Source organism: Carassius auratus, chromosome 48, assembly GCF_003368295.1.
Source record: "Carassius auratus strain Wakin chromosome 48, ASM336829v1, whole genome shotgun sequence".
In the NCBI taxonomy this organism is placed as follows: Eukaryota; Metazoa; Chordata; class Actinopteri; order Cypriniformes; family Cyprinidae; genus Carassius; species Carassius auratus.
In genome coordinates, this window is record NC_039290.1 from 7,944,811 (window position 1) to 7,960,819 (window position 16,009).

The 16,009-nt window shown below is 36.4% G+C and overlaps 1 protein-coding gene across 1 annotated transcript in view; it reads right to left on the bottom strand.

The window, feature by feature from the left end:
• Positions 1-7,161, bottom strand: part of LOC113065707 (retinoic acid receptor gamma-A-like) — a 49,988-nt gene extending 42,827 nt beyond the window's left edge. The window contains exon 1 of the mRNA XM_026237178.1: positions 7,017-7,161. The gene's annotated coding sequence lies outside the window, so the exon portion shown is untranslated. The remainder of the gene's footprint in view (positions 1-7,016) is intronic.
• Positions 7,162-16,009: the final 8,848 nt, after the last annotated feature.

Here is a 16,009-nt window from a genome sequence, read left to right on the forward strand (position 1 = left end):
TTCATGGCTCTTCGGGGCTGGGCCGAGTGACGTCCTCTGAAGTATTGCAGTTTGCCACTGTGAAAAAGGTAAGCAGGTTGCGTTTAGAGGAAGATAAGTATCCCGTTCAACTCAAAAGAGAATTGCCTTTTGCCGATCAAGTGTCCCTGTTGCCGAAGGTTTCACATTCTTGCTTGGAAAACAACAAGTGAATACATACACTAATGGTCAAAAGTTTTAAATAATTATGAATTTTTTTCATGTTTAGAAAGACATCTCTTATGCTCACCAAGGGTGAATTTACTGTAAGTGATCAAAAACACAGCTGAAACTGTAATACTGTAAAATATTATTACAATTTAAAATAACTGTTTTATATTTGAATATGTAAAATGTCATTTATTCCTATGATGCAAAGCTGAATTTTCAGCATTATTACTCCAGTCTTCAGTGTCACATGATTCATCAGAAATCATTCTAATATGCTGATTTGGTGCTCCACAAAAATATTACATCTTTTCAACATTTTTATAAATACGAAAATGTTTCTGGAGCACCAAATCAACATATTGAGCCATCACAAAAATCACTCCTAACTGGTATGCAATGAAAAAGTATTTTTTGAAAAACCCAAGGCGTCATAGGAGGCATTAACCGCCGGAGCTGATGGCGAGTTATTTTTTTCCTCCCTCTTCCTGGCTAAAACCACAATCCATTCTTCCTCCAAAGCTGTGACGGATTTGGGATGGTACAGCGGTTTGGGTTCATTTCCTGTCTACACTCGGAATATTTCCACTCCTTCGTTCTAGGCTCACGGCGCTCTACTTTAAAAGCTACTTTAACTTTCCACATTAGCTTTCCTGCTGTCGATCAGCGCTAAGACGGATTGACAAATCCGACCGTATACTTTTAAACAGCTCCAGAAAGGCAAAGGAACCGTATATTGGAGGCCACAAGAGTGATCAAATGTCTCATGGACAAAGGCTCTGGAAACTCAAGCTCACTTAAAGAGCACATATAAATTGTTCCATTCCTAAAAAGCAAGTCAAAACAAGAAGGAAAAGGAGAGATAGCCACTTTCATCTAATCAGACTCATTGGACCAGCAACAAAAAGGTCATGGGTTCGATTCCCTGGGAATGCACTAAATGCTTCACGAAAAAAAACTGTGTTTATTGATGACCAGATTCCTAAAATGCATGTACAGTAAAAGTATTAAATGCTTCTCAAAAACTGGAGGGACACTACAGCTTAAATATGCAAAACACAAACCACATCTGACCCTAAAAAGATGAGATCTGCTTGTAGTTTGCATATTTTCTGCTGAAAAATAATTGTCGCATCCTGCATAAAACATGAGCGTACGTGTCCGAGGGATGATTACAGCAAGCTTTGATGGATAAAACTTGATATCTACTTGTTATGCACAGGAGACATTACAATAAGACACAGCTCTGTGTGCTGTAACCTTGAATGAAATCTGTATGGAATCAACTGAAGAAAGATGTTTGGAGACGAGACGCTTTGTGTGGAAAGTCTGCAGCTGAGGAACCTCCAGGCGCTGTGGAGGTCACATGGTCATAAGGAGGGTCAGAACTGAGTGCTGAAGGTTCAAAGGCCAGACGTCATTAACACGCACATACAAACACACATTAATTCAGAAAGAAAACGTTTTAATGATTCATTTCTTGTTTTATTTCCCCCCTACATCCCCTATCCCAGCATCACAGCAGGGGACAGTGGTTACAGTGCTGTCAAGTGGCAATAATAAACAATAATAAAATACAGCCTCGCCGAATTGGTCCAATGCAAAATTAAACAAAGCATATAATTGTCATCAGGCAGTCGTTTCCGAGAAAGCCCTTCATAAACCTTTTTATTGTGGGAGATAAAACTGACACATTTAAATTCCTCTGCTTTCTGACAGGGCAAATGGTAGCACAACATTAAGAGTGACGGATGATGTTCTGCTTCGGAGTCACATATCCCATCAATTAAAACCCGTCTGACACTGAACCCTTTCCTGGCACCCAACAAACATTCTTCACACCCAATCACTGTACAACACTGACAATGCCATAATTTCCATCACACCACTTGGGTATAACTTGCGCCTCAAGTAATAATTTAAAGGAGTGTATTGTGTAGTCTCACAGCTCCAGATGTAAGGCTCAAGTACCCTGTCATTCACTATAAACCATACAACTCTTACCTCTTACACTGGATATCATTTAACACTCTCATTAACATTTCCCACTTCTAAACTAAGACAATCAATAAGGTAACTCTTTATTGCCTGACAAGGTAACTCCTCTCAAAGTTTTGAATTAATTACCCTAAAAATATTATATAGCTACAAAAATGATAGAAATATTATTAAAAATTATTAAAATGATTAAAATTGTATATATATATATATATATATATATATATATATATATATATATATGATTTTATGATCATAAATCATAATTTTACAAATAATGAAAAATGTAAAGATATATTTTAAAAACTAATTTAAAAACAATAATTTTATGTATATATATATAATTATTATTTATTACAATTATTTTAAATATTTTATAAATATAACATCACGTTAACAAATCTTTTTACAGTTATATTATTTAAAAATGAAATTAAAATTGTTGTTTTTTATTTTATTCTATATATTTATATAATATATATATATTTAATAATAAATGTTAAATGTTTTCAAAAAGCTTTTTAATTCATTAACAGTCCCTTTTTATACTATATTATTTACACAGGTGTAAGTCGCACTTGTTCTAAATTCCTTTTTTTTAATGAAATAAATAAATAAATAACCAAACTCCTGAGGTTTGGACGAGCAATGGAAAGAGTGATGGGATAAACAGAGTAGACGAAAGACAGTTCTGACAACTCTGTTCCACAACGTGATGTGGACAAGGTAAGCGCAGGCACACTGAAAGAACGGATAAACAACAACAAAAAAAGAAACATATTTATAGACTCATAAAACATCTGAACGGAGGGAAAACGAACACGACCAGTGAGCTTATTTATTCCTGTACTCCTCTGTAAGCCTGAAGTATTCCTCTGTGGGAAATGAGATTAAATAATTGGTTAAGGATCAGAGCATTAACATGATCGTTACTAGATTGTAGTTGTGGTTTATTACATAGCATAATCAGACAAGAAATCAGATTTATAAAAACAAATGACATTGCCGCTGAGCTAAACTAGCCGTTTCAGATGAACACAGTTTATTTAATCAGAGCAATAGAAGGTAATAAATGGTGCTCATTACAGTAGCACTGGCACAGGGAGCATTCGCGCTAGTAAGTATAAACACACACTAACATAGACACATTAATAAAAGCCCTGACACACACAGGAACTTTCATAAGCAGATGTCGGACACCCTCCCTGTTTCACAGACACACAGCCTGACATATAAAGTCTTATATACACACGCAGTCAAAGGGATACATCCCTGCACACCTGCAAAAATATACAGGGGAAGCAGTGATCTGACGGTTTCCTTCATAATTACAGAGGACAGAACAAAGTCCCCCCACCTTCTCTGATCCCCCATGAACCACCTGTTCATCCCCTCCCTGCCACTTGCATTCTATCACCCCCCAAAATTCCTGAGAGTCATGGATAAACTCCTGGATTTATGATCCCAAGCCAGAAAGAAGCCGAAGCTGAGCTGAAGACTGAAGTAAAATTGGGATCTAGACAGAAAGACTGTGGGGTGGTCGGTAACACTCTACAATACGGGTGCACAAATATGCAATAAATAATGCGTAACTAATGCACAGTTAATCATGAGTTAATGTATAACTCATGAAGAAATAAACCATTTATTAATGATTACTGCACCAGCCACTAATGAACATTCTATATGATTCATAGATTAAGTAATCAATAAATTGTTATTAGTTAAATGTGTCATAATGTATTAATTCCCTAATAACTAATAAAGTAAATTCTTATGTTAATTACCACAATGGGTTGAAGCATGCATTTCAACTCCTAGTTGTCTGCTTTAATTAATCATTAGCTAATGATTGGCAAAGCTATCGGTATGTATGACTTTACTTGTTGAGGCACAGAACTATTAGCTAATTGTTAAGTAATATGCCACTGTGGTTGTAGATTTTGAATGAGTTCGTTAGTCAGGTGCCTCAACAAGTAAAGTCGAAACATAATGAAATTGCGACTTTTTTCTCTTTTTATCAGAATTGTAAAATATAAATTCATAATTCAGAGATATAGACATGAGATTCTGAGAAGAAAAAATGTTTAAATCGCAAGATATGAACTCTTAATTCTAAGAAAAAAGTCCGGATTGTGAGATATAAACTAGCAATTGTGAGAAAAAAGTCGGAATTTTCAGAAAAAAACTAAACAAAAAAAACCTGTCTGATCTATATTCGTCATTACTTTTTTATTATTTATTTCGTTGCGGAAAAATAAAAACAGAATTGTGAGATATTAACTCAGTAATGCAAAAAAAGAAAGAATTTTGAGTTTTTATCTCACAGTTTTGAGTTTATATTAAAATTTAAAATTAAAAAAATTTAATTTATGCATTTAGCAGACGACTCACAGTGCATTCAGGCTATTAATTTCAATCCTTTTTTGTGTTTCTGGGGAATAGAACCCCCAACCTTGCGCTTGATAACGCAATGCTCTACCAATTGAACTACAGGAACACTATTATATTATACTACAGTTCTGTTTTTTGTTTTTTTCTGAGTATACATTCCAAAATTTTGACTTCTTTCACTGAATTCAAAGAAAACTGTTTGTAAGAAATTGATATACTCAGAATTGCAATAAAAAAATTCAAATTGTACGATAAAAAGACACAATTACCTTTTTTTATTTTTTTGTTCTCTGGCGGAAACAGGTTTCCATACATAACAGACTGAAATAAAAGTGAAATTTTAAAGTAATTCTTGTAAAACGTACACCAATAATCTTTGTTTTATTTCCAAGCTGGAATTTTTTTTTTTTTTTTTTTTTTTACAGTATACCTATCATAAAAACATTACTAAAAATAAACTATAAAAGATTCAGGAAGTAACACTGAACATCTAATACTTGTGGTTAAGGTTGGGGGTCGAGTTGATATGATGATAAACAGTGAAGAAAAAACATATTTCACTGTCACTCAAAAGGGAAAATACAGTCAAGAATATAATGACAGCAGTTTGCCCAAACACACAAACACATTAAGACACTCCCGTATTCCATTACAGTTGCTGTACCGCTGAGATCAGACTCCACAGTCCCGCTGGAGTTAGAGTGGGAGTTTTGGTTTTGGTGGAACGTGAATATCTGGTTTGACAATAGTTTGTTTTTCCTTGTCTCTGCTTCTTTTGTCTGAGTTCATGTAAACTCATGTTGCTGATATGTGAGACATAAACAGCTGAAGACAGAAAAGGGCTGGCCCATTCCTTTCTCATTAAAAAAAAAAATAAAGTACCGTGGATACATTTGTTTGTGCAAGTGCTAAGTAAGTCTGTTGTTTTCAATGTTGTAATATGCTCAAGCTGCTCCTCTGGCCCAGATGTGTGTGTTTGGATGTGAATATTCTGTCAGATGTTAAAAGAAGACATCATAAATCACGACTGGCTCTGACACTATTAAACACTGCTGGCATAAACTTTAAAAAAAAAAAAAAACTTTCAGCTCATGAAAATCTCACACACAACCTGTTGAAAAGCAAAAGAAAGCAAATTTCTTTCAGATCATAGACTGATCTAAAGCACTGAGTCAGAAAAACACAAAGAACAGGTGCTACAGTCAATGCAAAGGACTTCACAGTACTGAAGTACAGCTACCAGGTAACACAAGACAAAAATCAACACAAAAAGCCATTGATATGTGTATTTATGTATGTATTTTGTTACTTCTCACAATAGAACAAATGGAAAACTTAGTCAAAGAAACTACACTGTACAAAGCCAATATGTAGATGTTACCTTTAAGGGATAGTAAACTCACAGTCCATATACCTCATATGCTATATTCCAAGCCTTCGGAAGCCATAAAATGGGTTTGTGTGCGAAGCAAACCCAAATTAACTGACAACGTGCCTGTGTCTGGACTACTGAGTCAACTCAAGAGCCGGAACAAATCATTCAGATCAGTTTTGTGAATTAGATCAACTAATTCATTGAAAAGATCAAACTTATTTATACATGACTGCTTCTCTTATGTAGAGCTAGGGCAGATCTCAAAATGATGAGTGATAAAAAGTACATTTTGATTGGTCCCTTGCATTATCACTAAAATATGGCTTCAAAAGACTTGGAATATAGTGTGAGTTATAAGCATTATTTTTATAATATACAGTGACTTTGCATCAGTTTTGAAGTTTAACATCTATAGTAACCATTCACTGTGACTGTATGGAAAACACATTCATAGATCTTCCTCCACTGTCCCTTTAAAGAACTTAACTTGACGCATCTCGATGTATCCAGAAGTATAACATTGTTTATTAAACTGTAATAAAAACCGGTAATGCAGCTGCTACCAGATTTTAGCTTTATTGACAGAACAGTTCTACACCGCATGAGATGCTCGTGAAAACACCTTTCCCTAAACCACAAGCTGCACACACTTCGTCTCGACCAATCTCAGATTTACACACATCAACTTGTTAGCCACAGGGCATCAACACTTAAGGGGCCAGAAGAAAACAACACCTGTCAAAGAAATGTTTTACATATGTCAAGGTACAACTCACCAGGTCAAGGTATGCGTCAACGTAACAAGTCATTTCTTTAAACACATCGCGGATCCAGAAATCTCTCGCACGCGCTCCAGTTAGAACGAATTCAAGTGAACCGAGTCGCGCGAGCGAAACGAACGGACAAAAAGTTACAATCAATGCGATTATTTAATCACTCTCTAGATCGCATCTACTCTAGTTCAGTTTTAAATCACCATATGCATATGCACCATATCTGACAGACATGAGAGGGTAAACTGATGAAAAAATAATCTGATCGGTTCTGTGAAAGTTAAACTCACCCACTGTGACTAAAATCCGCGAAGAGAAGCGCGCACCCTCCGTTTCTTTCACACTACACGGTCGTTTATTTCCCTCTTCTTCCTTTTCTCTGCCTCTCTCGCTCTCTTTCCCTCCCTCTTTCTCTTCTTTTCGTCTCTCTTAGAAATAATTATGCGCTCTGATTCATGAACCCTCTCTGGGTCACGTGACTCCACCCTTCAAATATACAGTACTTTTTTTTCACAAGCCGTAAAATGCCTAGAGGGAAGGAACAGAGGCAAGCTTAAATTTCTGTTTTTAATTCTCTGCCTCTCTTTCTTTCTTTCTCCTCTTTTCACTCATTGAACTCTGTGTATTCACAAAGTGACAAGCACTGAGTAGCACGTGATGTAGGAACGTCAGCGAGGAACTCTCTAGTTAAAATGCTGGATACAGTTTCTTCTTATCTAAGGCTACATGAAATCTTACTTGACTGATACATGTTCCTGGTCTTATTGTGAAGGGTTCATTGGTGCATGTTATTCCGGTTGGAAAAAAAATACTGTCTTTGCAATCACTTTTGTCATCAAAATGCAATGAGGTGCTTCAAACACCGCGTGAAAGTGCAAAAAACACTAAATCATGCTATTCATGCAATGTGAATTACAAACTTGCATGAACAATAGTAAATATACACAGGAAAACATGTAAAATTATGTTGGATTAACAAATTGAAAGGATTAAATAAACCAAAAACATCCACCAATGCATCATTTTAGGGTTTACACCAACAGTAATGATTTATCTGCCACAAAAGTCCACAAGAAAATGTAATCTTTTTGATGATGGGAGACTGTAAATCTGGGAAGTTCCAAACTTTATGGTGCAGAGGGTGTGTCTGTCTATATGTGTTTTATATCAGTACAATGTGCAGTTTGTGTTTGTATGGAACAGTTCTGCGCTGGCTTGTTTGTGGTTCTGGGCGTTTGCCTGGTTTCTTCCTAAAGCTGCCATTCTGTACTGGCTTTGGTCAAAAGAAACCCCCAGAAACCTCACTCTGAAGACACACCTTAACTGGCTAACCTAAACTTTTTGACAGTGCCATCTCAAGCTCAGGGAGATGGCATGTCAGGTTCAGCCTTGGCTCTGATGGTAATTCAAATGGAACACTTGTTTTTATTTTAAACTAAATTATTAGTTCAACAAAAATATATTTACATGTGATCATATTCTTATGTTTTAAAAGGTTAGCTGCACATGAAACAACATCACTGTGTAGAAAAGTTCTATACAGTTTGAATTGGACTAAATATGAACTTCATGTCAAATAACATTTGAGAATGTTCTCAGCATTCTGATTTTTATTTACTAAGATAAGCCCTTTACTAAAATGAGCTCAGCTAAAGTGAAGCAGTAGGACACTTCAGCAGGGCTGGCGCTAGGTCTCAAAACACAGTCAACAGGAAATGGTTTGCTTTGCCACACAAACCAACGCTACACAGCTTTATCTGCATAACACTCTATGTAAACATACTGAATGTCTGTCAAAAGAACTACTAATTTAGAATTAGATCACAAAGAATATGAGGATATTTAATTCGAATGGAAAAAAAATTGATAAAAAAAAGATATTCAATGCTTTAGGAGTCTCTAAATCATTTCAGAATACTTAGTATATGGATTTCATTTCTCTTACATTCATGTTGGAGCATCTAGTTTACCAAGTTTCAAACAATATTACAGTATGTGCTGTCATTTTGCGTGTGTTTCTGGGTGAGTGTGTCTCTGTGTTAGTAGCAGGAGAGAGGTCAGAGGTTAGCAGTGTTTGTGTTTCATTGTCAGTGAAGTGTGTTGGAGGTTGAGATTTATGATCTCTGTGTTGGGAGACTGCAGAGTCGAGGATAATGAATATAGATCAGACTGCTATCTCTCTCTCTCTTCCTCTCTCGCGCCCCTCTTTCTCTCACACTACCTGTCTGTCTTTCTGTGTTCATCTTTCAGTCTCCCACTTTGCATTTCACTTTCACCTGCTTTACTCTCCCTATTTCCTGTTATTCTGCTTTTATACAGAATTCTTGCATTTGACTATGCCTACTTAGTAGTGTATTGGCATTGATGGCTTAATGAAGAACCTTTAACATCCAAACTTTCCACTGCACAAAAACTTTTTTATAGCGGAAAAGGGTTCTTAAAGTGGTTATATTAAGAATTGCTCACTGAAAGGTTCATTGAGGAACCCAAAATGGCTCTTACATGACATCACTGCAAATCTGGAACCCTTTGTCTACGTCTTGATTTTTCACAGGTGTTTACCCATTTTGAATGATTGCATTGTGTGTTTTAGGGCTGAAAGAAATGTCTGTAAACTTTTTTCTTTTTTCTTTTACAGTAAATTACAGTCTGAATATGGAATTGGAATTCAGATACTAATATCTTAAAGGGTTAGATCACTCAAAAATTTAAATGAACCTGTGTTTTACTCACCCTCAAATCATCCTAGGTGTATGTGACTTTCTTCTTTCAGACGAATCCAATCAGAGTTATATTCAAAATTGTCCTGGCCCCTCCAATCCTTTCGATGGGGGTAAGCGGGTGTTGGTTGTCAACAGTTCAGAAGACATGAAATAAAGTGTGCACATCCATAATAAAACATCCCTCACACGGCTCTGGGGGTGAATAAAGGCCTCCTGTAGCGAATACATGCATTTTTGTAAAATAAAATATCCATATTTCAAATGTAATAAACACTTTGTTCTCACTTCCACTGACTGTGGTACGCAGAAGACGATCAGGCGGATGTCTGAGGTGAACTAACCCTTTAATGACTCTTCCTTTAAATATGCATGGGCATTGATTGAGTAGTAGTTGTCATAATAACACATTAGGAGAACTATATTGGATGACACACTGTGTCTGCTGAGATTCTGAAGTCCCAGTACTGAGGAGCGATAAGATTCACAGTTTAAAAAACGTGGCTCTTTTCAAGCTGTGAAAGTTGTTCCTTATAGATAAATTGTAGGTTATTGAAACACCTTCAGTAAATTGCTAAATTGGGTGTTGTAAAATTTGTAAAATTAGCACAACCCACTGTAAAAACAATTTGGTGTAGGAACAATTTTCACTCTAGATTATTTCACACTTATTTACAAAATAAACAGCAAGTAATAATTAATTAAACATGAGATTTTGAAGTAAAAACACTGAAATAGTGTTTTCGTGAATACTTCACGAATATCCAAAAATCATTTATCACAGTGTATTTGAGCACAGGCTCTCTGTCATTTGCTCCACCTCTCCCCCTCTTTCACCCCTAATGGTTGCATTTGTCACTCTTTGCTATGACATCATTAGTCATATTAAAGGCCTCTGAAATCATCGTTATTTTATCCTTCCTCCTTCATTCGTTTTCATCCATGACCTTCTTTCCCTCTGAGTTAATTGTCAGGAGTGCAAAATAAATAAACGAATAACATTTCCACTAAGACGTATATTTATTTTTGCCATGGACAAGCGGGCCTGGATGAAAAAGAGACGGGGAAGAAAACGAAAAAGGGAGGGAGAACGAGGAGAGACACATAAAGAGAGAAGCTGGTGGCAACGGCAGGTTTTAATCAGGAACAAGATGCCTGTAATGAGATCACTATTTCCTTGCATGCAGATTGATGTCATGTGAAGTTTTGTACTGCAATGAGACTTGAGGAGAGAGCGCAAGTCGGGCATTCACACGCGCGCAAACAAGCGCAACGCACATTAGCACGCACACGTAAATACACGGACACACGCACACGGAACTTGGGCATCCGTTTTCAGTTTCAAAGTCAAGCGCACGGCTCGGCCAGTAAAGGGCCTCATTCATTCCGCTTGGCAAAATGTACACATTTAGACTCCAACTGACATGAAGAAATAACATACACGGGGAAAAACAACAAAGAGAGCTTTTGGGAAAAGCTATAAGGGGGGAAAACAGGACAGGATGTGGTAAATATTTTGCATTAAACCTCATGTAAATGTATAAGCCATATATGTCATATTTAATCTGCGATCGCATATGTGCGCATGCTTGTACTTATTTTGTGTGCGCGAGTCAAACTGAGCGAGGTCCAAACAGAGTTGTCGGAAAAACCTAACAGAGTGCCAATAAGCGCATGCAAATGAGCGCGCGGCCTACCCCCCAACATATGTGTCCAATGAAAGGTGAATGGCCCTCCTGTCTATACTTTCCTCACAATCAGCCATGATGTCACCATGAACCCTCTCTGAACCGACCTCTGTCAAAAAACATTTCGCTCTCTCCCTCTCCTTCGCTTCTCATTTTCCACCTTTCCCTATTGCACTCACCAGGCTGCCTCCCTCCAGTCCGAATTCTTTTGGTGAAGCCACATTTTTTCTTTCTTCTTCTCATTCGCTTCTTTCCCTTCACTCCCCCCCCTCCAACTCTCTCTCACTCTCGCTCCCTTTCGTTTTCGGATCTGAGCGCATATCTGTCCGTGGCTCTCTCACTCTAATCGAATCACCACAAGCGAAGCCCACTGCCAAAAGTACCAGGATGTTCTGATTAAGATGCTTTGTTTAAAAGGCGCTAAGAGAAAGAAAGCAATGGCCGAAAAATACGACTAAAAAACAGCCAGAAGTCAGGGAAGGTAGTCAATAAAAGACAGAAAGAGAGAAGGTGGAGAAAGAGAGGAAGCAGAGAGGGGCTGGAGGGGGCAGTGGGAGAAGCTGCAAGATCCACATATGGAAGCAATTCTGTAATTGTGGCAAATCTTTGTGCTCCAGAGGAAAGGTCCCCTTCTCAATGTCTTCTCCATAGCAAATAAAACTGCCATACAGTGAAAAAATAATGACTTTGAAACAATGTTCAATGTTCAAAGAGATTGCTCTTATATTTGACAAATAATTAGCATACAATTAAATGCAAAGTAACTAATTGGATTAACACAATAGTATGCTCAAAAATTTACCTAGCTAAAAATCGACTTTTCCCTCATGCCATCCAAGATGTAGATTAGTTTGTTTCTTTAGATTTAAGAAATTTAACCTTACATCACTTGCTGACCAATGGATCCTCTGCAGTGAATGGGTGCCGTCAGAATGAGAGTCTGATACAAACATCACAGTGGTCCACAAGTAATCCACACCACTCCAGTCCATCAATTAATGTCTTGTGAAGTGAAAAGCTGCATGTTTTTTAAAAACAAATGTATCATAAATACGTTTTAACTTTAAATCATTTGTAATCCATTATTATGCTTCCTCCAGTAAAACATTCATGTCCTGTTGTCCTCTCACATCAAATCCACCGACATTTTTGTTTAGAACTGTTTTGGATCAGTTGATGTTTTGATCAGTGCATATTTCTCTCTTGATTCAGAAAAGATTACTTTTGTATTCTTCAGCGAAGAAATTAATATTGAGTGAGGACTCATATTTTAGCTGGAAGCAACAGTTTGAAGTTAAAAACGTCTTGATGGATTTGTTTCTTACAAATAAGCAACTTTTTTTGACAAGAACATAACCAATGGATTGGAGTTGTGTAGGTAACTAGTGGATTATTGTGATGTCTTTATCAACTGTTTGGACTCTGACGGCACCCATTCACTGCAGAGGATCCATTAGTGAGCAAGTGATGTAATACTACATTTTGAAGTAGAAATACTAAATAATATGTTCTTGTAAAATGTACTCCATTAAACTTTGTTTTTGTTTTTTTGCTTGCATGGCAAAATAGCAAAAAATGGCTGCACTCTTTAACTTATAAAACATGACAGGTAAAAGTAAAAGTAAAAGTAGCATCTAAGCTTTGCACTATATATGCTCTTCACCATACTAGTGCCCTTTGCCAAACAGGGAGCTTGGTATAAACTTGTTAAATTGCTCATTAGCCTCAGAGAATCTGGCATGACTTCACATACAGTGATCTTTCAATAAAAGAGCAAAAAAGTTTGAGCAGGTAAGTGTTGGTGGGCAGGAGAGTGCAACAGAAAGATGACAGACGCTGATGGCTGTCTGCCTAGCCCGAGGCACAAGGTGTTTCTACTGTGTGCATTTTGGCAGCAGCCCCTGTTCAGTTCCCAAACACTGCCGCTCTCCCTCTGTAATTATCGGCATGCCCTGCCATAACATGTTCCTCTGTGCGTGAGTTGCCCACAGTCATGGGTTCATAGCTGTGGAACAGAGCTCCAAATTTAACACAGCCAATTAACCCTGGCAACTGTCAAAACACCACCGAAACAGGGTTTACAGAAGGCGCCACATTTTCTTCTAATTATTTCTATTTTGAAATGCATCATCTCAATCAACGTGTCAATCGCACAAGCTGTAATCAAGCTTTTTTTATGGATTCAGAAAAAAAGAAATGTGAGCTAGAATATTCGTGGCTGACTTTGACAGAGCTTCTTCTTGATGTACAAATAAAGGCATTGAAAGAAGGTTTATGATATGTTGCATGGTTTGGATATTGACGTAGAAGCATATTTTAGCTTCTCCTGTTGCCTGTTACACTGCTTTACTTTCAAATTTACAAGGCACATTTTATTAATGGAGAGAAGGGAATATAATATCTTAAGGACTGAAAAAAACTGAATACAGGGTTTGATCCATTGGTGTGGCCTAATGCTAAATTAAGATGCAGAGTTTAAGAGCCACTTCTTGCATTGAAGCTACATCTAGTGGTCAACATTGGAAGTACAACATAAGCCCTCAATATTCCTCAAGTTCAGTGAGTGTGTAAGAAAGTGCTATAAACAAGAAGACTTTGATAAATATTAAGTTGTCATTATTATTATTATACACTATGCATGAGAATACTGTGTTTTTTGCTGTTATTTCTTTACAGTGTATAAGAGTTATTGCTACACTTTATAAAGCACTGACAAACTAAATATCAAGTTTATGGTCAAAACAATACATATTCCAAATGCGAGGTTTAGGCTTTTCAACCATTTAAATTAATTAATGATTATATTTCACAAAATATTATATATTTTATGCCAAAAAACTAGTCTACATTATTATATTTTGTCAAATAAAACTGTGTCATTAATATATTTTACATTAATACTTCAAATTTTGTTTTTTAAACCACCACAGTGGCAAATAACTTTTAAAGGGATAGTTCACCTGAAAATTAAAATTATCTCATGATTCACTCTCCCTCAAGCCATACAAGATGTATATGACTTTCTTCTTTCAAATGAATACAGTCAAAAAAATGTCCTGGCTCTTTCAAGCTATAATGGCAGTGAATGGTGGTGGAGATTTTGAAGCCCGTAAAAGGGCATCCATCCATGTAAAAAAGTACTACACACATCTCTGGGGGGTTAATAAAGGCATTCTAAAGTGAAGTGATGCATTTGTGTATAAAAATATCCATATTCAAAACTTTAAAAACTGTAATTTCTTAACTGTCATATGCGCAATCACAAGGGTGATGTTCAAGGGGATGACGTAGGACAAAAGCGTAGTGTAAGCTTCAGTGAGAAGGGACAAATGTGGAAGTGCAGAGGAGAGAGCAAAACAAAACACCAGTCATGAATTCGAACTAAAAAACAAGGGTTTGTAAAGAAAAATGTTGGCCAAGAGGAAACTGGTTTTCCATTGCTGTAAATAAAACTTGGTTCTCACAAGATATTCTCACTGGAGCTTATGCTATGCCTGCATCCTACGTCATCCATTGGAAATCCACTCTCTTTCTGAATGCAAGACAGTTACAGGAAGCTAGAGATTACAGTTTATAAAGTTTTAAATATAGGTATTTTTCTTACACAAACGCATCACTTTGCTTCAGAAGGCCTTTATTAAAGGGTAAGTTCACTCAAAATTTAAAATTAGCCTGGGTTTTACTCACCCTCGAGCCTTCCTATGTGTATATGATTTTTTCTTTCAGACAAATCCAATCAGAGTTATATTAAAAATTGTCCTGGCTATTCCAAGCGTTTTCATTTCAGAGGGGTGGGTGTTTCTCTTTAACAGTCAAAAACATGTTAAATAAAGCGTGTGCATCCATAATAAAACTTGTATTTGCATCCAAACAGAAGGCACTCTGGCAATTTTCCAGGATTTTCCAATGGGGCTATATAGACCTACTGTAGGATGGCTGATGGGGACTAAATCATGGTCTAATTTTTATTTTTGGGTAAACTATCCCTTTAATTGTGCCCCACCCTTTGAAAAGCAAGCAATTGTCCACAGAGATTTAATTTATTAAACAACAACAATAATAATAAATCATATCACATTATACTTTTCTATATTTAGTTTTAACATTATGAAAGTTTTCAGGATCAACTAAAGGCAATTTCTTAATTTTCCTCAGGTGAGGCAACTAGATACATTTTTGTCTGTGTTTGTAGTTCAGAAAAATTCAAACAGTGTACAATGTACTACTGCAATGTTTATACTGTCATTATGGTTGAAAGAAAAGGAGTAATGTTTTATTGTTTGTTTGTCAGAGTTGCTTATGTGTTGTTTTGTTATTGGCTGTTTTTCATCAATACATTTTTCCCACTCACTTTTATGAAGGCCCACTCACTCAACCTTTTCTGGCCTTGCCTCTGCAGTAGCATTGATCAAATTTGAATTCAAGTGCAGAAAACAGCGATGTGCGATATTTACCACAAGAGGACGCTGTTTTACACTTCATTCAGTTTAAATGGGCTATTGTTTACAAATTACTATTCCAGAAAACTTGTTTGTAACACAGCAACACAAAAACATGCTTGCATTAAAACAAAACCAACTACTAGGAAATTTTTAAAAAAGAAAAAGAAGAAAAAAATCACTCAATGTTATATGTGTGTGTGTGTATATATATATATATTGTATACAGAGAGAGGACTGGTGGTCAAAGAGAAGTGTGGCTCAAGACACTGGGTTAAAATTAATGAAGTATAAAGTAGAATTTTAGTAAAATAATAATTATAATAATGTGGACTTTTGGCTCAAATTACCCCACTCATACCATTTTTAACAAAGTTCTATCACCAGCAGTTTAGAACTAACATTATACCTTCATATTATAGCTTCCTAAAGCAAA